Source organism: Plecotus auritus, assembly GCF_963455305.1.
Source record: "Plecotus auritus genome assembly, chromosome: 5".
Classification (NCBI taxonomy): domain Eukaryota; kingdom Metazoa; phylum Chordata; class Mammalia; order Chiroptera; family Vespertilionidae; genus Plecotus; species Plecotus auritus.
The window spans coordinates 57,600,356-57,618,931 of NC_137776.1; the positions used below are offsets into that span (position 1 = coordinate 57,600,356).

General features: G+C 37.1%; 1 protein-coding gene and 1 pseudogene across 8 annotated transcripts in view; one reads left to right on the forward strand and one right to left on the reverse strand.

The window, feature by feature from the left end:
• The window catches only part of TANK (TRAF family member associated NFKB activator), a 106,257-nt gene that overhangs the window by 84,851 nt on the left and 2,830 nt on the right, over window positions 1–18,576 (reverse strand). For 2 of the 7 annotated variants that reach the window (XR_013960741.1, XM_080671071.1), the window contains exon 1: window positions 2,021–2,168. The exons of 1 other annotated variant lie outside the window; for it this stretch is intronic. The gene's annotated coding sequence lies outside the window, so the exon portion shown is untranslated. Of the gene's footprint in view, window positions 1–2,020; window positions 2,199–18,576 lie in introns of those variants that run through there. 4 more of the 7 variants (XR_013960740.1, XM_080671068.1, XM_080671069.1 and 1 more) reach the window with 4 other exon arrangements.
• On the forward strand, window positions 15,920–16,604 carry LOC308248224 (thioredoxin domain-containing protein 9-like; annotated as a pseudogene). Its single transcript has one exon. The product of its transcript is annotated as a thioredoxin domain-containing protein 9-like (transcript).

An 18,576-nucleotide genomic window follows, 5' to 3' on the forward strand; every position in this document is an offset into this window, starting at 1 on the left:
GAATTCAACTTCCAGTCCTGATAAAAATATCTATTGAAGTAGTAATGAAAAGACAGCATCTTAAGAAGAAATAGACAAAATGAGCAACCAACATCTATTACTTAAAAGTCCTCTCAAAGTGCTAGCCAATGCACAGACAAAATAGACTTTGCACACAATCCCAAATCTAATCTCAGCAAAAATCCTACTAAGCTAGAAACAGTAAAGACACTTCCCTGGTAAAGAGAAATTTATTGGAAACTAAATAATAGCTAAACAGGATTATTTTAATGAAATATGAGCAGTTTATATTTTACTGAAAGAGTGCAATATTCTAGAAAATTTTGAAAAGAGGGACTTTCTTTATGAATTACTAAAAAAAAGCCATTATCAAAGAGATTAGTATTTGTGTAGGAAGAGGCAAATAGAACAATGCAACAGAAGAATAAGTATTAAAAAAAAGACCCATGTACACATTTTTACTATTTTAAGGTAGTATTATTTCTAGTTAGTGGGGGGAAAGAATTGATCTCAGGAAAAATGGCTAAATATCTATCTTGAACAATGTATAAAAACAACTCAGATGTTTTAATAAGTAAAGCATAAAAATTATTAAAAAATTAAGACAATACAGAAACATATTTTAATAATTTTTAAGTGGGGATCACTTTAAGCATTATAAAACCTAGGCATTTTAAACCAAAAGACTGATAGTTCTTGAAAATATATTTCACAAAAGATTAATATACCTGGATCTTAATAAAATATAATTTGAAGAATAAAGGGCAGTGTATGGACAGGCTGTTTTAAGCGATAGTTAACTAGGTTATGGTACACCCAGACAGAGGAATACCATGCTGCTGTTAAGATAAGGTAGTGTTGCATAAGGCATGACTTCCACTACGTGTTTTTTATCTGAGAAAGCAGATAACAGAATAGTATGCATATATAATCTTCTTCATAAGAAAGTGAAATAACACGTTTATGTACCTATAAGAGAGAGATGTCAAAGGCCTTGGTGTACTTGGTTGGGGGTAGGGCTGAGAAAGACTTTCATTTTCTGCTTTATACATGGTTGTATCATATTAGGGTTTCCTCCCGTCCCAAAAGATAGGGACAAAACAATTTTCCAACAGAATATAGTGCATGCTTGTCTGATACCTCTCGCTTGAAATGTATATTCCAATCGTGGTAGAGAAAAAGATCATTTTATTTTCCTTCAGTTTCATGTCACTTCACTTCCTTCATTACCATTTATCCCTTATGAAAACTTTATCGAAGCATCTGAGATAAGTGACACTTGACATAGCAAGGCTGCTCTATTTTTGCTTGTTACACCATAACGAGAGAGACAACTCCTTTTTCACTCGAGTAATTCCCCTTCTTCTTCACTGCTTGACAAGCCCGGCTTTTCACAGCTGTACCTCACTGCTAGTCCATTAGCAGTGACTCGACCCAACGTCCAGGTTCCCTGCACCGGCAGGTTAGCCTTTGCTCATTCCGTCTCGGCCACCCATTCTCCCCGTCACCCTCGGGGAAGTTACCCAACTTCTCACTGACAAGACTATGATGACACCCCATGGGAAAGCCGAGAACAGAATTGTGCAACAACTTGGGAAAAAAGTTTTCGAAAGCGTCACCGTGACAGTACTAGCTTCTGGAAGGCAGCTCCTGTGCCGAAGGAAGTCTGCACGCCTGACCGGCTCCATGGCTCACTCGGGCCCCCTAAGCCCTGCCTCCCTCGTTTCCCATCGAAGAAGACGGCGTCGGACGGAGTCCCTCCCCAGCTACGTCGCGGCGGGGACGTCTGGGGCCCGGAAAGCCCCTCCCGGTTCATTCCGGAGCGCAGAGCCGGTGGTTCCTCTCGCACAAAGTCCCTCCCGGTCCAGAGAACTGGATGTCTCCTCAGCTCCCGGGTTTCTCTCCCGGCGGCAACACACTGCCAGCGTATGCCTCTCTCACTCTCACACACACAAAGTTCTCCGTCGCCGAGCTCGACGGGCTCGGACACACCTACTCGTTCACGAAGTTTCTTACTCACAGTTCAGGGGTTCCGAGTGGGTCGGGTTCCGAGTGGGCCTTCCACGCCCCGGGTCGGCGGCGCCGGCCAAGTGACTCCAACCGGAAGTTGCTTTCCGTTCCAGTTCAGAGGGCAGCGCCTGCGCGCGGAGCCATTAACTCCTCACCCTGCACCCGCCGGGGCCAGGCCGGGCCTCTCCCGCCCCGCCTCTCTCCGCCCACACGAGTCCTGCCTAGCGCAGCCCCGCCCCCGCCCACACAAGCCCCGCCCAGCGCAGCCCCGCCCCTCCCTGCCCCGCACGGAAAACTGCCACTGAAAGAGGACCAATGTCAAGTATAAAGGTCACCTGAAGGTCCTGGTTAGATTTTTGCCGAATAATAAATAACCAACCAGGTCTAAAATCACCCTGTAGGTGAGTTAGCGAACACAGAATCACCCGAGAGGCTTATTAAGGTTCTAACAACTCACCCATAGAGATTCCTAGAATTCAGAGGAACTGGGTGAAGCCAAGGAACCTACATTTTCGACAGATCCTCGTGTGGATATGATTGAGGTCCACACTCTGAGAAACACTACACACACACATATACACACACGTTGGGTTTTCCCCCAACAAGTAACGCCTTTCATTAACTGTACTTGCTAAAGTTCGAATGGTTGGTAAATGCAAATTTCCTACGATGTTGCCACTTCCCAGCCATGCTTAAATATTGTCCAAGATAAAAATTTTAGATAACTCAAGAAAAGTGTTTGTACTCCCAGTTTTAGCTCTGACACCTACAGGCTAAGGCAAGTTGCTTAACCTAATGAACCTTAATTTTTTTTTTTTTATCTGACAAATGAGGACAATAATAACCTACTTTACTGGATGGATGGTTGAGAAGATGAATCCGATAATGTAAGCACAAGCTCGTGGTAAAGTGTAGAATGCTCTACAAATAAATGAAAGGTGGTATCCTAAGTCACTCACATCATGCTGGCTCCTTCCCATCACCAACGTTTTCCCTGGGATTCCTTTCAGGAAATGAAAGTAGTCAAATCCACAGCACAGGCGCAGCTTCCTGAGAACACCTAAGGCTGGGACTCTCCATGTTGACTGCAGTATGATTGCATCTGGCTGAAAGCAGGTAGCATTCTCAGAAGCTTCCATGATAATGACCTTTTTATTTATTTAATTAAAAATATTTTTAAAAACTCTCACTGCTTTTGCATATATTTGACATGAACTAATGGTGTTTGAAAAAGACCTCACCACCAAACACAAGCATACTAAGCATGTTGAAGTAGCTATCTAATAGCCAAGAAAAAATGACCATGAATACTATGTATTTTTGTCAGGCAGAGCCTGCTCTAGAACATAACTTTATATCCATAGACATGACAAAATTTTCTAAGTCACAAACTCTCCAGTCCTAGTGACCTTGGCCAAGCCATGCCTGAACGGGTCTTCAGTTCATATTTTTTTCTTCATCCTGAAAATGTTAAGCCTAGCTCTGTAGTTCTTGAACTTCTTTTTTTTTCCTGGTCATATGGTCCATATAACTTAGAAGCTGCTATCTCCCCAGGGAAGTCCAGCTTCTTCCTCCTCCTGTGATAGAATTTTTTTCTCTGTTAGAGTAGGAGGATCAGGAGTTAGCTGCCCCAACTTCTCCCTACACTCCTGAACCATGGATGTTTGCACTTCTTTCCTTAAGCTAGTAAGTCCAAGGATTTAAAAACATGACAGTGCATTTTAAAATACTGGGCTTCCTTTTAAAAGTCAAAACCAAAATATAGTTTTAAAAACTTTTTTTAAACAAACACAAACTTCTTGTATATAAATTGTGACCAGTTGAACAGTTTTCTTGTAATAAGTTATTGAGTTAAACATGACAATACCAAACTTTTTTAAAACAATTAATTTTTTTAGAGAAGTCTTAGGTTCACAGCAAAATTGAGAAGAGGGTACAGAGACTTCCCATACACTCCCTGCATTGACACATGCATAAACCTCTTCCATTATCAACATCTCCCAGCAGAGTAGAACATTTGTCACAGTAGATGAACCTACATTGACACATCATTATCATTCAATGCCCATAGTTCGCATTAAGGTTCAGGCTCAGTGTTTTATGTACAAACATTCATTTTATAGGTTTGGACAGCTGTCTAGTGGCACATACCCATCACTATGGTATCATATTAGCTAGAATAGTTTCACTGCCCTAAAAATCCTCTGTGCTCCACCTATTCATCCCTCCCTCCCCTCAGTCCTTGGCAACACTGATCTTTTTACTGTCTCCATAGTTATGCTTTTTCCAGAATGTCACATGGTTAGAATCATACGAAGTGTAGCCTTTCAGATTAGTTTCTTTCACTGAATAATATGCACTTGAGTTCTTCCATGTCTTATTCATGGCTAGATAGCTCGTTTCTTATCAGCACTAAATCATGTTTCATTGTCTGGATGTACCACAGTTTATCCACTCACCTACTCAAGGACATTCTGGTTGCTTCTTAGATTTGGCAATTATGAATAAAACTTGTATAAATGTTATTGTGCAGGTTATTGTGTGAACATAAGTTTTCAACTGCTTTAGGTAAATTCCAAGGAGCATGATTGTTATATTGTATGGTAAGAATATGTTTAGTTTTGTAAGAAACTGCCACACTGTCTTCCAAAGTGGTTGTACAATTAAGCATTCCCACCAGTAATGAATGAGAGTTTCTGTTGGTCCACATCCTTTTTCATTATTTGGTGTTGTCAGTTTTCTAGATTTTGGCCATTCTAGTAGGTATATAGTGGTATCTCATTGTGTTTTTTATTTTCATTTCTCTGATGACATATGATATAGAACATCTTTTCATGTGGTTATTTTCCATCTGTATATCTTTTTTTAAAATATATTTTATTGATTTTAGAGAAGAAAGAAGAGGGAGAGAGAGATAGAAACATCAATGATGAGAGATAATCATTGATTGGCTGCCTCCTGCACGCCCCCTATTGGGGACTGAGCCCGCAACCCAGGCATGTGCCCTTATCTGGAATCGAACCTGGGACCCTTCAGTCTTCAGGCTGACGCTCTAGCCATTGAGCCAAACCAGCTAGGGCTGTATATCTTCTTTAGTGAGGTATCTATCAAGGTTTTTGGCCCATTTTCAAATTGAGTTGCTGGTGTTTTCTTATTGTTGAATTTTAAGAGTTCTTTGTGTATCTTTGATAATCAGATGTATCTTTTGCAAATATTTTCTCCCATTCTGTGGTTTGTCTTTTCATTTTCTTAACAGTGTCTTATGCAGAGCAGAAAATTGAAATTTTATTTTAAATGATAGTTTATTGATTTTTTTTTTAACAGAGAGAGGAAGGAAGAGGGGGAGAGAGAGAAATATCAATGTGAGATGGAAACATCAATTATCTGCCTCCTGCATGCCAACTCCCCACAACTTTAATAATACTTAGAATCTAAAACTGAATGCATAAGCATTTTGAAAGATGGAAGTGCTGAAAACTTTGAATAAGAAAGAAAATTTAAACATACACATTTTTAAAATATCTATTTTTCTCTCTTTCTACTCCTATGATGTTGTAGTTATGAAGAGAAGTGACTGCATACTTCCCCAATGTGTGAAACATGAATGCTGGGGTAGATGCATGAGTTCTGTCCTACAACAGTGTAAAACATTTTCCTTTTTCCATAATTAAGATGACCTTTTTAGAATTGACCTACAGTATATTTTATTAAGGTTAGGAGTTTAGTTGAGACATTTATTTGAGAAATAATCTCTTAAATAAATGACATAATTTCACTCCAATTTTTCTTTACTCATATTATTTCACTAGAGGCCCGATGCAAGGGGCTCGGCCCTTGCATCTGTGGTGGCTTGCCTCGGTCCTTCTGGGCTTCGTCCAGAAGGATGTCCGGAAGGTCATTTGCCTGTCTGGTCTAATTAGCATATTACGCTTTTATTATAGACTAGAGGCCCGGTGCACAAAATTCGTGCATGGGGGAAAGGGGGTCTCTCAGCCCAGCCTGCACCCTCTCGCAATCCTGGACCCCTCGGACATCCCTCTCGCAATCTGGGACTGCTGGCTCCTGCCTCATCGCCCCTAACCACTCTGCATGCCTTCCTGATTGCCCCTAACTGCTTCTGCCTCGGCCCCCACCGCTGCAGCTTCATCCGGAATGACATCCAGAAGGTAATTTGGCTGTCCAGTCTAATTAGCATATTACACTTTTATTATTATAGATACCTTAGGTTAGCAAGCAGTACTGTGTGGTAGGTTGGGATGAAAATGATAATTGCAGGCTTATTAAAAATATTTTAGGAGGTATTTTCAAAACTACTTAATATTTTATTGTGAGTTCTAAATATAAATGCAGGGACAAGAAAAACTGCCAGTATAAATACTACAATTTGGAATGTCAGGTAAGCATCAATGATTTCACTCAAATCTTAGTGTGAAATATCACTATTAATAGAATCTGGTTGACTTCTGATTTAAGATGACATCTGGACTAGCTGTTTGTGTCTCAGATTCTCTAAACTAAATGAAAAATCAGGAAAATATGAGAACTCATAATAGTATTGAAAGGCAGTATTGATAACCAGGTGTATGGCTGAGCAATCTGTGCCCTATTCAGTGTACCCAGCTGACAGAGGTGCTCACTTGCCCCTTGGGCTTGAATCATCCCTAGAGGGGTGCTTTTTTCTAAGCCACAAAAAGCATCAAAAGAGTAGCTATAACCCTGGTGACAAAATTTGATAGGATTTTCCACCATTTGCAAGAACTGTGGGGGCTGAAATAGATATGAACTTTGTTATTTGAAGGTGACCAAATCCGCTGGCCTGAAGGAAAATAAATGTTTCTATCTCTCTTCCCCTCTCCTTCCTTCTCTCTCTAAGATCAATAAAAAACAAAACAAACCCCAAACATATTTAAAAACAGCAACAAACCTATCTGCCTCATGGCACATATGAATGAATTGACAGTAACCCCACTACTATGTGTAACCTACAAGTAGTATTTTATAGCTCTTTGCCCCAGTATCCCCCATTAGCACTTCTCTCTATTATTCATTTTGGAGCTATGGTTTGGATTATACCAACATGATTCCAATGGGAGTAGAGAGATATGATGCTCTGTATTTAAGGATATGTGAAGCAAAATATCAAAGGGGGTGGGCAGACAGAACAGTGTGTTTGACTCTCACTGGGAGTTTAAATTTTCCATATATGGTTCCAACCAAGGAAAAGACCAATGATTGTTTCTGATTAACTAGGAATTAGTCTCTTCATAGTAAAATAGGCAATTAGAATGAGGAGTCTCCCTGCAAGCCAAACCTGTGGTGACAAAATTGATAAATCTTAGTTTCAGGCCAAAAATTTAGTTGTAAACAGTACATGTATACTGTCTCTAAGTTCAAGATCTGTGCAGAGAAACTAATAGAATTCAGGCAGATAATAAGGAGAATCAAGGAAAATCCATACATTGGGTTAGTAAAGGATACATGAGGCTTAGAATGAGTAAATTCAAGACAAAGTATTCCTTTTTAAAAGATTATGCTGCATGAATGAAGTAGGAGAGAATCCTCAAAATGCTGAGAAAGTGAACACTTTGGAAAATGATACCAGAAGCATAAGTGAATGGACTGTTAGGTAGTTAGGTGCTGAGCACTGTCAGAAAAAAAATAAGTAAATGGAAAGACTCTGCTTTGCATTTTCTATGAAACAGGACATGAAACACAAGATATTAGATTAAGATTAGGAGAGATCTAGTTAAGTGGCAGGGAGAAATAAAAAATTTAATAAGTTAAGGCTATAAGGACATAGAATATGCAATGGCAAAATTCAAATATTATTTAGACGTAATCCAGGAAAAAAATCAGTACTGCAGAATATTAAATTAACATTTAGAGTAAACACTTAAAAAACTCTATAAAAATGTGAATGTAAAGGACAAATAGATAAAAACCATTGCATGAAATAGTGGAAAGATAGTGCTCCAACTTCTTCAGAAGAGATCAGAATAAATGGAACAAAATAGCAACCAAAGATATATCAAAAGGTATCTGAAGTAATAATTTAGTCCAAAGCAGAGAGGAAAAGGACTCAATGAGTTTTGAAAATATTAAAGACCAAACTTTGATCTATCCTAGTAAAAATGTGATATTAATGATTTATCAATTTATTCAACAATTTTTTTGCCATACACTCAGAAGTAGATGATCTCTATTTATTTTTTATTTTTAAATTTAATAATTCTTTATTGTTCAGATTATTACAATTGTTCCTCTTTTTCCCCCCATAGCTCCTCTCCACCCGGTTCCCACCCCACCCTCTGCCCTTACCTCCCCCCCCCCCGCTCACTGTCCTCATCCATAGGTGTACGATTTTTGTCCAGTCTCTTCCCGCACCCCACACCCATTTCCCCCCGAGAATTGTCAGTCCACTCCCTTTCTATGCCCCTGATTCTATTATATTCACCATTTTATTCAGTTCATCAGATTCTTTATTCACTTGATTTTTAGATTCACTTGTTGGTAGATATTTATTTGTTGTTCATAATTTTTATCTTTACCTTTTTCGTCTTCTTCCTCTTCTTAAAGAATACCTTTCAGCATTTCATATAATACTGGTTTGGTGGTAATGAACTCCTTTAGCTTTTTCTTATCTGTGAAGCTCTTTATCTGCCCTTCAATTCTAGCTTTGCTGGGTAGAGTAATCTTGGTTGTAGGTTCTGGCTATTCATCACTTTGAGTATTTCTTGCCATTCCCCTCTGGCCTGCATAGTTTCTGCTGAGAAATCAGCTGACAATTGTATGGGTGCTCCCTTGTAGGTAATTAACTGTTTTTCTCTTGCTGCTTTTAATATTCTCTCTTTGTCTTTTGCTCTTGGCATTTTATTTTATTTTATTTTATTTATTTTTTAATATTTTATTGATTGTTTTGCAGAGAGGAAGGGAGAGGGATAGAGAGTTAGAAACATCAGTCAGCTGCCTCCTGCACACCCCCTACTGGGGATGTGCCCACAACCAAGGTACATGCCCTTGACTGGAATCAAACCTGGGGCCCTTCAGTCCACAGGCCAACACTCTATCCACTGAGCCAAACCAGTTAGGGCGCTCTTTGCATTTTAATTTTAATGTGTCTTGGTGTGGTCCTCTTTGGATTCCTTTTGTTTGGGGGCCTGTGCGCTTCCTGGACTTGTAAGTCTATTTCTTTCACCATGTGGGGAAAGTTTTTGGTCATTATTTCTTCAAATAGGTTTTCAGTATCTTGTTCTCTCTCTTCTTCTGGCACCCCCATAATTCGGATGTTGGTACACTTGAGGTTGACCCAGAGGCTTCTTACACTATCTTCAAATTTTTGGATTCTTTTTTCTTTTCTGGTTGAGTGTTTTTTGCTTCTTTGTATTTCAAATCTTTGACTTGGTTCTTGTGGTCCTCTAGTCTGCTGTTAGGTCTCTGTATAATATTTTTTATTTCAGTCAGTGTATGTTTAATTTCTAGTTGGTCCTTTTTCATATCCTCAAGGGTCTCACTAAATTTATTGGCCTTTTCTAGGAAATTCTTGAAAAACCTTATAACCGTGGTTTTAAACTCTATATCCAGTTGTTTACTTTCCTCCATTTCTTTCATTTGTGATCTCTTTCTTTGTCTCCACATTTTCGCTGCTTCCCTGAGTTGGTAGAGTAGCTTTGTGTGCTAGGTGTCCTATAGGGCCCAGTGGCTCAGCCTCCCCAGTTACCTGAGGTGGACACTCTTGGTGCACTCCTTTGTGGACTGTGTGCACAGCCTTTTTGTAGTTAAGTCTTGATTGTTGTTGGTATCACTGGGAGGAATTGACCTCCAGGCCAATTGGCTGTGAGGATCAGCTGTGTCTACGCTGGGAGAACTTCTGTGCTGGAGACACCCTTATGAGACAAGACTTGCAAAATTGCAAAAGCCTCTGTGCTCAGCTTGGATGGGGCAGAGTCTCAGGGCGGAGCAGACAGCCTTGGCTTCCCATCAGCCCTGCCCTATGAGGCCCTGGGGTCTCAGTGTCCCTCGGTAATCGCTGCAAGCACCTCTGAGAGAAAGCTGCCCTCGAGTTCTGCCCACTGCCAGACAGTCCAGTTTGTCCCCAAATGAGTCTGTGTTCCCAGAGTCTTGCCTGGAACTGGAGTTTAGCACAGTGGGGAGCTTCCGTCTCCCTCCCACTTGAGAAAGCCAGCCGTGCACTCAACAGCCTATCCTCTCCGCTCGCGCGTGTCTCTGTACCTCAGCCTTTTGCAGCTCCTCTGCGTCTAAATGTGCTTTCCTCTTTCCTTCTAGTTGTAGAATTTCCACTCAGCCAGCTTTCGTGTGGTTCTGGATGGTGTCCGTTTTGTCTTTTAGTTGTAGTTTTGAAAGTGTTGTGCGAGGCAGCAGTTTAGGTGTTTACCTATGCCGCCATCTTGGTTTCTTTTAGTCAGCAAATTTTTTGTGAGTACTTGACATATGCTAACTGTTAGGGATACAAAGAAGACCAAGACACATTCCTACCTAAATAATTTGGAGTGTCTTGTGATTGAGTTACATATAAGAAGCAGGCAATTGCTACACAATGTGGTATTACAATATTACAATAGGGGTAAGTGCGGGATTCTCCAAAAACACATTGGAAAGTCTTTAGTCCAGGCTTGAGAGGGGGAGGGAAGACTGCCTATATCTAAAGTATGGAAAAATAATCAACAAGAATTTAAGCAGAAAAGAAATTACTTGCAAAGGAAGAAAAATATAGACAAGTCATCTTATCTTCATTATTAAACTTCAGAAGCTGAATAGAATAACATTTACAGTTGCTTGGGAACTGTCTATACCAGGGGTGGGCAAACTTTTTGACTCGAGAGCCACAATGGGTTCTTAAACTGGACTGGAGGGCCAAAACAAAAGCATGGATGGAGTGTTTGTGTGAACTAATATAAATTCAAAGTAAAGGAGCAGAGGGGAGAGCAAGAGAACCCTCTGCTCTTTCAGCTCCGCGGGCCGGATAGAACAGCCGAATGGGCCGGATCTGGCCCGCGGGCCATAGTTTGCCCACGGCTGGTCTATACAAAGACTATATAGCCACCCAAGTTATCATTTATATAGGAAGGAAAACAAAGACATTCTTAGATACCTCAGGGATCAGAAATATACCACTGATTTCCTGAAATAACTGAAGATATACCTCAGTTAGTCAAGAAGGGAATCAAAATAAAAAAAAAAGATAAAATTCTGATATAAAATTAATGTTTATAAATATTTAAAATAATTTAAATACTGGATTAAGTAAAAACTTGTTGCAAATATAATGAGAATATTAAAAATAATTTTAAGACATAAGATATAAGTATAAATAATAACTTAATAATAATATATTCTAAACTTCCTAATTATAGCAACAAAAACTCAAGTGGTGAAAAAAAGCTGGCAGGAAGTAAAAATTTCTAATTGACTCACTTTTTATATTTTATATGTGGAAATAAGAAAATGATAGATAGGGTCTCACTCTAACTATAATTGAACATATATTATTTTAGCTTTTTTAAATGTAAAGATAAATAAGTACAAGTAGATTAAAAATTATATGTTCATTTTTTATCATGTAAACAGAAGAAAGAAAATAAAACATTGCTCATATAACATAAAACTCTCACTGCCCAGCATTTAATCAATCACCCAATAATATAACTCATGAAAGTACTCCTCTGAAACATTTCTTGCTGCATATACTCTGTGTCCCTATTGTCACCCTCTGGCGTCATTGTTACTATGTCTATTGTCACCCCTGTTCAAGCCACTATCAATTAATATTTACCATATCTGCCTTCTCACTGCTTTCCTCCCTTTTAGTCTTGTCAATTTCTAAATGTTATGTTCCTCTATCACCTAAAATCACTCACTGGTTTCATATCACCCTTAGAATAAAATCCAAACTCTAAGCTTGAAGCTTCTTCTTACTTCTCTAGATTCATATCTTCTCTCTTCCTCTTGCTGATTTGGGGCTTTTTTCAATACTTCAAATACTCCCTGTTCTGTCTTTTTCAGGTGTTTCCTAATGTGTTTTTCTAATTCCAGAACATGTTTCCCTCATGTTTTACTTGGTCTGTTAGGCCTCAGCTAACTGGACTGATTTTAAGCAGAACCTCACTTGACTCCCCTTCCAGGTTAGAACTATGGGCTCAGCTATAGATCCCTATTTCACTGTCCTTTCCACTCTATGATATGCTCCACACTTAAAATTCCAATATGCACATATAGATGTTTTTGAAGTTAGGATGGTTATTATAATGATATTAAGGATATCTGCAAACACCAGTCTGCTTCCCCCCCAAAACCAAACTCAAACTAAGATAGGTAATTCATATTGGTAATAAGTAAGAATTCTGAGCTAAAATTGTTTCATTCATATGTTGGCATTGCCATTTATTTACAATATGACTTTATTAGCCCTATGCCTTAATTTCTTCATCTGTCAAATGCAGATTATAGTAGTACTTGCCTCAAAGTTTGTGTGTATGTACAATGAGATAATATATAAACAGGGCCCGGTATACAGAAGAAACTCAATAATATTAATAAAAGATAATTTCTATAATTTAAGTATGTGGTTCTACATGTAGTTATTTTTGATTTAAATAAGTGGTTGTAATTGTCATTTAAAATGTCTTTAAAAGCTCTTCCCGAGAAAACCTAGACACGACTTACAAGAAAAAAAATCTTTAAATCAACTATCTTAAATATGCCCAAAGAGCTAAAGAAAACCATGGACAAAGAACCAAAGAAAATCAGGAAAATGATAAATGGAAAAAATGAGAATATTAATAAAGAGATAGAAACTATTAAAAGGAACAAAATAGAAATTTGGAGCTGAACAATACTATAAGTAAAACAAAACATTTACTAGAGGGGCTTGGTAGCTGATTTGAGGAGGCAGAAGAGCCAGCGAATATGATGATAATACAATGGAAATTATCTAGTTGGAGGACCATCATAAAAAAGAATAAAGAAAAAAGAGCCTAAAGACATGTGAGACAACATCCAGTGGACCAACACATGCATTATGGAAGTTCTGAAGGAGAAGTGAGAGAAAAGGAACAGAAAAAAATATTTTGAGGATATAATGGCCCCAAATTTCCCAGTTTGATGAAAGACTGAATCTGCACATTCAAGAAGCTCAATAAATGACAGTAGGATAAGCACAAAGAGATTCATACTTAGGTACATTATAATCAAACTGTTGAGAGCCCAAGATGAAAGAATCTTGAAAGTAGTAAGAAAGAAATAACTCATTGTGAACAAAGGATCCTCAGTAAGAATACAAACAATTTCACTTTGAAATTATGAGGGAAAGAAAGCAATGGAATGACATATTTAAAGTGCTGGAAAAAAGAAGTCTCAACCATGAATTCTATGTCTGGCAAAACTGTTCTTCAAAAGTAAGGAGAAATTGAAATAGTCTGAGATAAAAATAAAGGTAAAGGTGTAGTTGTTAGTAGACTTACCCTATGAGAAATGATAAATAGAGTCCTTTAGGCTCAAATAAAAGTCTACTAGACAATAATTTAAATCCATACCAAAAAATTAACCGTGGTGAAGACAACTACATAGGTAAATATAAAATCCAGCATGACTGTATTTTTGTTTGAGCTCTTATTTTTATTTCCAACATAATTTAAAAGACAAATGCTTAAAAATAATTATAAACCTATGTTAATGAGCACACAATGTATAAAGATAAAATTTGTGATTACAACAACATAAGGGAGGGAATCAAGCTGTATATGAGTAGAATGTTTGTATATTATTGAAGTTCAGTTAGTATTAATTAAAATTAGATTGTTATAAATTTAAGTTGCTAATTTTAATCCTCATAGTAACCACTAAGACAGTATCTTAAAAAACATATAAAAGCAAATGAGAATGGAATAAAATGGTATATAGCAAAGAGTTAATGAAATACATAAGAAGGCAGTAATGGGGGAAGTAAGTGAGGAACAGAAAAATGGTGTAAGGCATACAGAAATCAAATAGCAAAATTGCAGAAGTAAGTCTTTCTTATCAGTAATTACTTTAAATATAAGTAGATTAACCTCCCAAACCAAAAGGCAGAGCTTGGCAGCATGGATAATGCAACATGATCAAACTATATGTTGTTTAATATAGACTTACTTTAGATAAAAAGGCATAAATAAGTTAAACATAAAAGCATGAAAAAATTCTCCATGCAAATAGTTAGAAAAAGAGAGATGGAGCAGCTACACTAATATCAGATAAATTAGCTTTTACGTAAAAAACTGTTGTAAGAATGAAGAAGGGCATTATATAGTGATAAAAGTCATGTATCAAGAAGATATAACAATTATACAGATGTACATATCAAACAAATGCCCCCTGTCCCTGCACATACATGAAGCAAATATTGATAGAACTGAAGGGAGAAATAGACAGTAGAGAGTAATAGTTGGAGATACCACTTTTATTATTATTTTTTAAAATGTATTTCTTTATTGATTTCAGAGAGGAAGAGAGAGGGGATTGAGCCCACAACCCGGACATGTGCCCTTGGCCGGAATCAAACCTGGGACCCTTCAGTCCGCAGGTCGACGCTCTATCAACTGAGCCAAACCGGCTAGGGCAAGGAGATACCACTTTTAATAAATGATAGAAAAAACAAAGCTCAAAAGGAAATAGAGGACTTGAAGAATAGTATAAAGAACTAGACCTAACAGATATATATAGAACAATCTACCCAACAACAGTAGAATACACATTCTTCTCAAGTGGATATGAAAACTTCTCCATGATAGATTAAATGTTAGGCCACAAAAACTCTCAATATATTTAAAAATATTGAAATCATACAAAATATCTTCTCCAACCAAAATGAAATGAAGCTAGAAATCAATAAAATAAGGAAAACTGGAAAATTCATAAATATGTGCAAATTAAACAACACATTCTTAACCAATGGCTCAATAGGAAATCACAAGGGAAATTAGATTTACTTAGAAATAGATCGCACCATGCCAAAACTCATGGGATGCAATGAAAACAGTGCTCTGAGGGAAATTAATAGCTGTAAACATCTATATTTTTTAAAAAGAGAAAAGTCTGAAATCAATAACCTAATTTGACATGCCAAAGAACTAGAAAAAGAAACAAAGCTAGCAGAAGAAAAACAATAGAGATCAGAGCAGAGATAAATGAAATAGAGAATGGAAAAACAATAGAGTCAATGAAGTCAAAATCAGTTTTTAAAAAGCTTGACAAAAAAATCTTTAGCTAGTCTTATAAGAAAATGGGAGAGAACAACAAATAATTAAAATCAGAAAGGAAAGTGTGGAAATTACCACCAACTAAACAGAAATAACAAGGATAATAAAAGAATACTATGAATAATTATATGCCAACAAATTAGATTACCTAATAATGTACAAATTCCCAGAAACACACAAATTACTAAAACTGAGTCTAGAAATAGAAAACATAAACATACTTATAACAAAGAGATCTAATCAGTAATCAAAAACCTCCTAAGAAAGGAAGGTCCAGGACCAGTTGGTTTCACTGGTGAATTCTATCAAATGTGTAAAGAAGAATTAACACCAGTCCTTCTCAAACTCTTAAAAAATATAGAGGAGGAGGAAATACTTCCTAACTCATTCTATGAAGCCAGGATTACTGTGATACCAAAGCCAGACAAAGCACTGAAATAAAAGAAAACTAAAAACCAATATTCCTCTCCCCTCTCAATTCCTCAGTGTCACAGGCTGTAAGATATAGAAGGACCCCTGCCAATCTGGAGGTAAAAGTGACAGCCGGTTCATAGCCAGTAGCAGTTGTTGTGAGGCTGAAGCCAGAGTGGACTGTTCTTCTGGAGCCACTAGTCCGTCATTTCTCAGGTATCGCCGAGAGCAAGGCTGAACTATAAAGAATGGAAGCGAAAGCATCTGTTGAGATGTTTTTAAAAGTCCTGGAGAATCAGTTGCTTCAAACTACCAAACTAGTGGAAGAACATTTGGATGCTGAAATTCAGAAACTGGATTAGATGGATGAGGATGAATTGGAACACCTCAAAGAAAAGAGATTTGAGGCACTAAGAAAAGCTCAACAGCAGAAACGAGGATGACTTTCAAAAAGGACCTGGGGAATACAGAGAAATACCCAGTGAGAGAGACTTTTTTCAAAAAGTTAGAGTAAAAAAGTGGTTTGCCATTTCTACAGAGACTCCACATTCAGGTGTAAAATGCTAGACATTCACTTGGTAATATTGTCCAAGAAACATCTGGAGACCACATTTTTGAAGCTGTATGTAGAAAAGCACCTTTCCTTTTTTGAGAGACTGAGGATCAAAATCATTCCCACACTGGCATTGGTAAAAGATGGAAAAACACAAGATTATGTGTTTGACTTACTGGCCTAGAAAATACAGATGACTTCACCACAGAAACTTTAGAATGGAGGCTTGGTTGTTCTGATATTCTTCATTACAATGCGAATTTAAGGGAGCCACCATTTCAGAGCCAAAAGAAATTTGGAACAAACTTTCCAAAGCTGGAAAAGAAAACTATCGAAGAAGGAAATATGATTTGGACTCTGATGATGGAGAGCAGTTATAATTCTTTGTAAAGTACTTTTTACTTATGCTTACTTTAGAATTAGATGTATTTTCTAAATTCTGTTGACTTTTGATACATTGATCATCTAATGATCTTATTTTAGCTTTATACGGTTGCATCACGTTGAAAGACATCTTTAATATTTTCTGTGTGAAGCTCATGTTTAAGTTGAGGAAAACTGCTGAGTTCTTATATTATCTGGGTAGGATGAGGATTCTCTATTTTTGCAATTGATTTTTATCATAATATGAGTTTTTATGTCTTTGTACCATTCACAGTTGTGTTTTTAATCCACTGGTTTGGAAATAGAACTTCAGCAAACAGTTTCAGTACTAATTCTCATGCATTACTTACTTTATACAACAGGTTAAGTATCATTTAATGGTGTAACAGACTGCACTTGTAAATGAATTATAAACCCTTTTCACTTCTGTAATATATTTATAACTATTAACGAACTGATAAAAAACAACCACCAAAATCACTAATGGATAAAGATGCAAAAATTCTCCATAAAATACTAGTAAACTAAACTAATAGCATATTAAGTAGACTTTACATTACGACCAAACGTGATTTATCCCTGGAATGCAAGGGTGGTTAAACAAAAGAAAATCATTCAATGTGGCATACCACATGACAGAATAAAGAAAATAAAACACCCCACATGATTATCTCCGTTGATGCAGAAAAGACATTTGACAAAATCCAATACCCTTTCATGATTTAAATAAAAAGATGCAGACAACTAGAAATGGAAGGGAACTTCCTCAATATGATAAAGAGAATTTATGAGAATTCCATAGCTAACATATTACTCAATGGTGAAAAACTGAAACCAGGAACAAGGCCACTGCAGTTCAACATTGTCCTGAAGTTCTAGCCAAAGCATTTAAACAAGAAAAAGAAATAAAAAGCATCCAAATTAGAAAGGAATAAATGAAAATATCTGTTTGCAGATATTATCTATATATATAAAAGGCTAATATGCAAAGTGTCCCCTCGGGAGTTCAACCAGGAGACCGGGAGTTCGATCACTCGCTGTGACATGCGCTGACCACCAGGAGGTGGCGTGGAGCGAAAGAAGGCCCCAGCTGGCAGCTGAAAGGCTCTGATTGGCTCTGATCACCCGCCAGGCCTGGGTATCCTACCCATGCACGAATTTCGTGCACCGGGCATCTAGTCCTATATATAAAAAAAATCCCAAAGAATCTATAAGAATGGACAAATGATTTTACCACAGTTGCTGAATATAAGATCAACACTCAAAAATCAGTTGTGTTTTTATGCATCACCAATGAGCAATCCAAAAATGAAATTAAGGAAATAATTCTATTTACAATAGTTCTATTTACAATAGTATTCAAAATAATTTTATGAATGTAAATTTTACCTCAATTTTTTTAAAGGGGGAAAAAAGGAAAAATTAAGGAAGTCTAAATGAACTATGGATTGAGTTAGTAAAAATGTATCAATATTGGTTCCTTAAGTGTAACAAATGTACCATACTAATGTAAGATGTTAATAACAGAGGAAACTGTGTGTGATGGGGTATATGGAAACTCCGTAATGTTTGCTCAATTTTTCTCTGAATTTAAAGTTATTCTAACAAGCTTGTTAACTAAAATAACCCCCTTTTTTATCCTAAGTAATTTTTGGATGAAGGAGGAAATAAAACTGCAATGAAAAAACATAAAATAATGGCCATGTGAAAGTGACATAAAAGTGAGATGTAGTTAAAATGGTACTTAAAGAAAATTCCTAGCCTTAAATATTTTCATTACAAAACAAGAAAGAAAAAAAAAAGATCTAATCATTCAACTCAAGAACAGAAAAGTAAAAGTAAAATATTCTAAAATAAAGCATTAAGAAATATTAATAAATATAAAAAAACTAATTATTAAAAAATGAAAACCATAAAAGTGATACATCCAGGAGATTAACTCTTTGACATGTCCAATCAGGAAAAAAA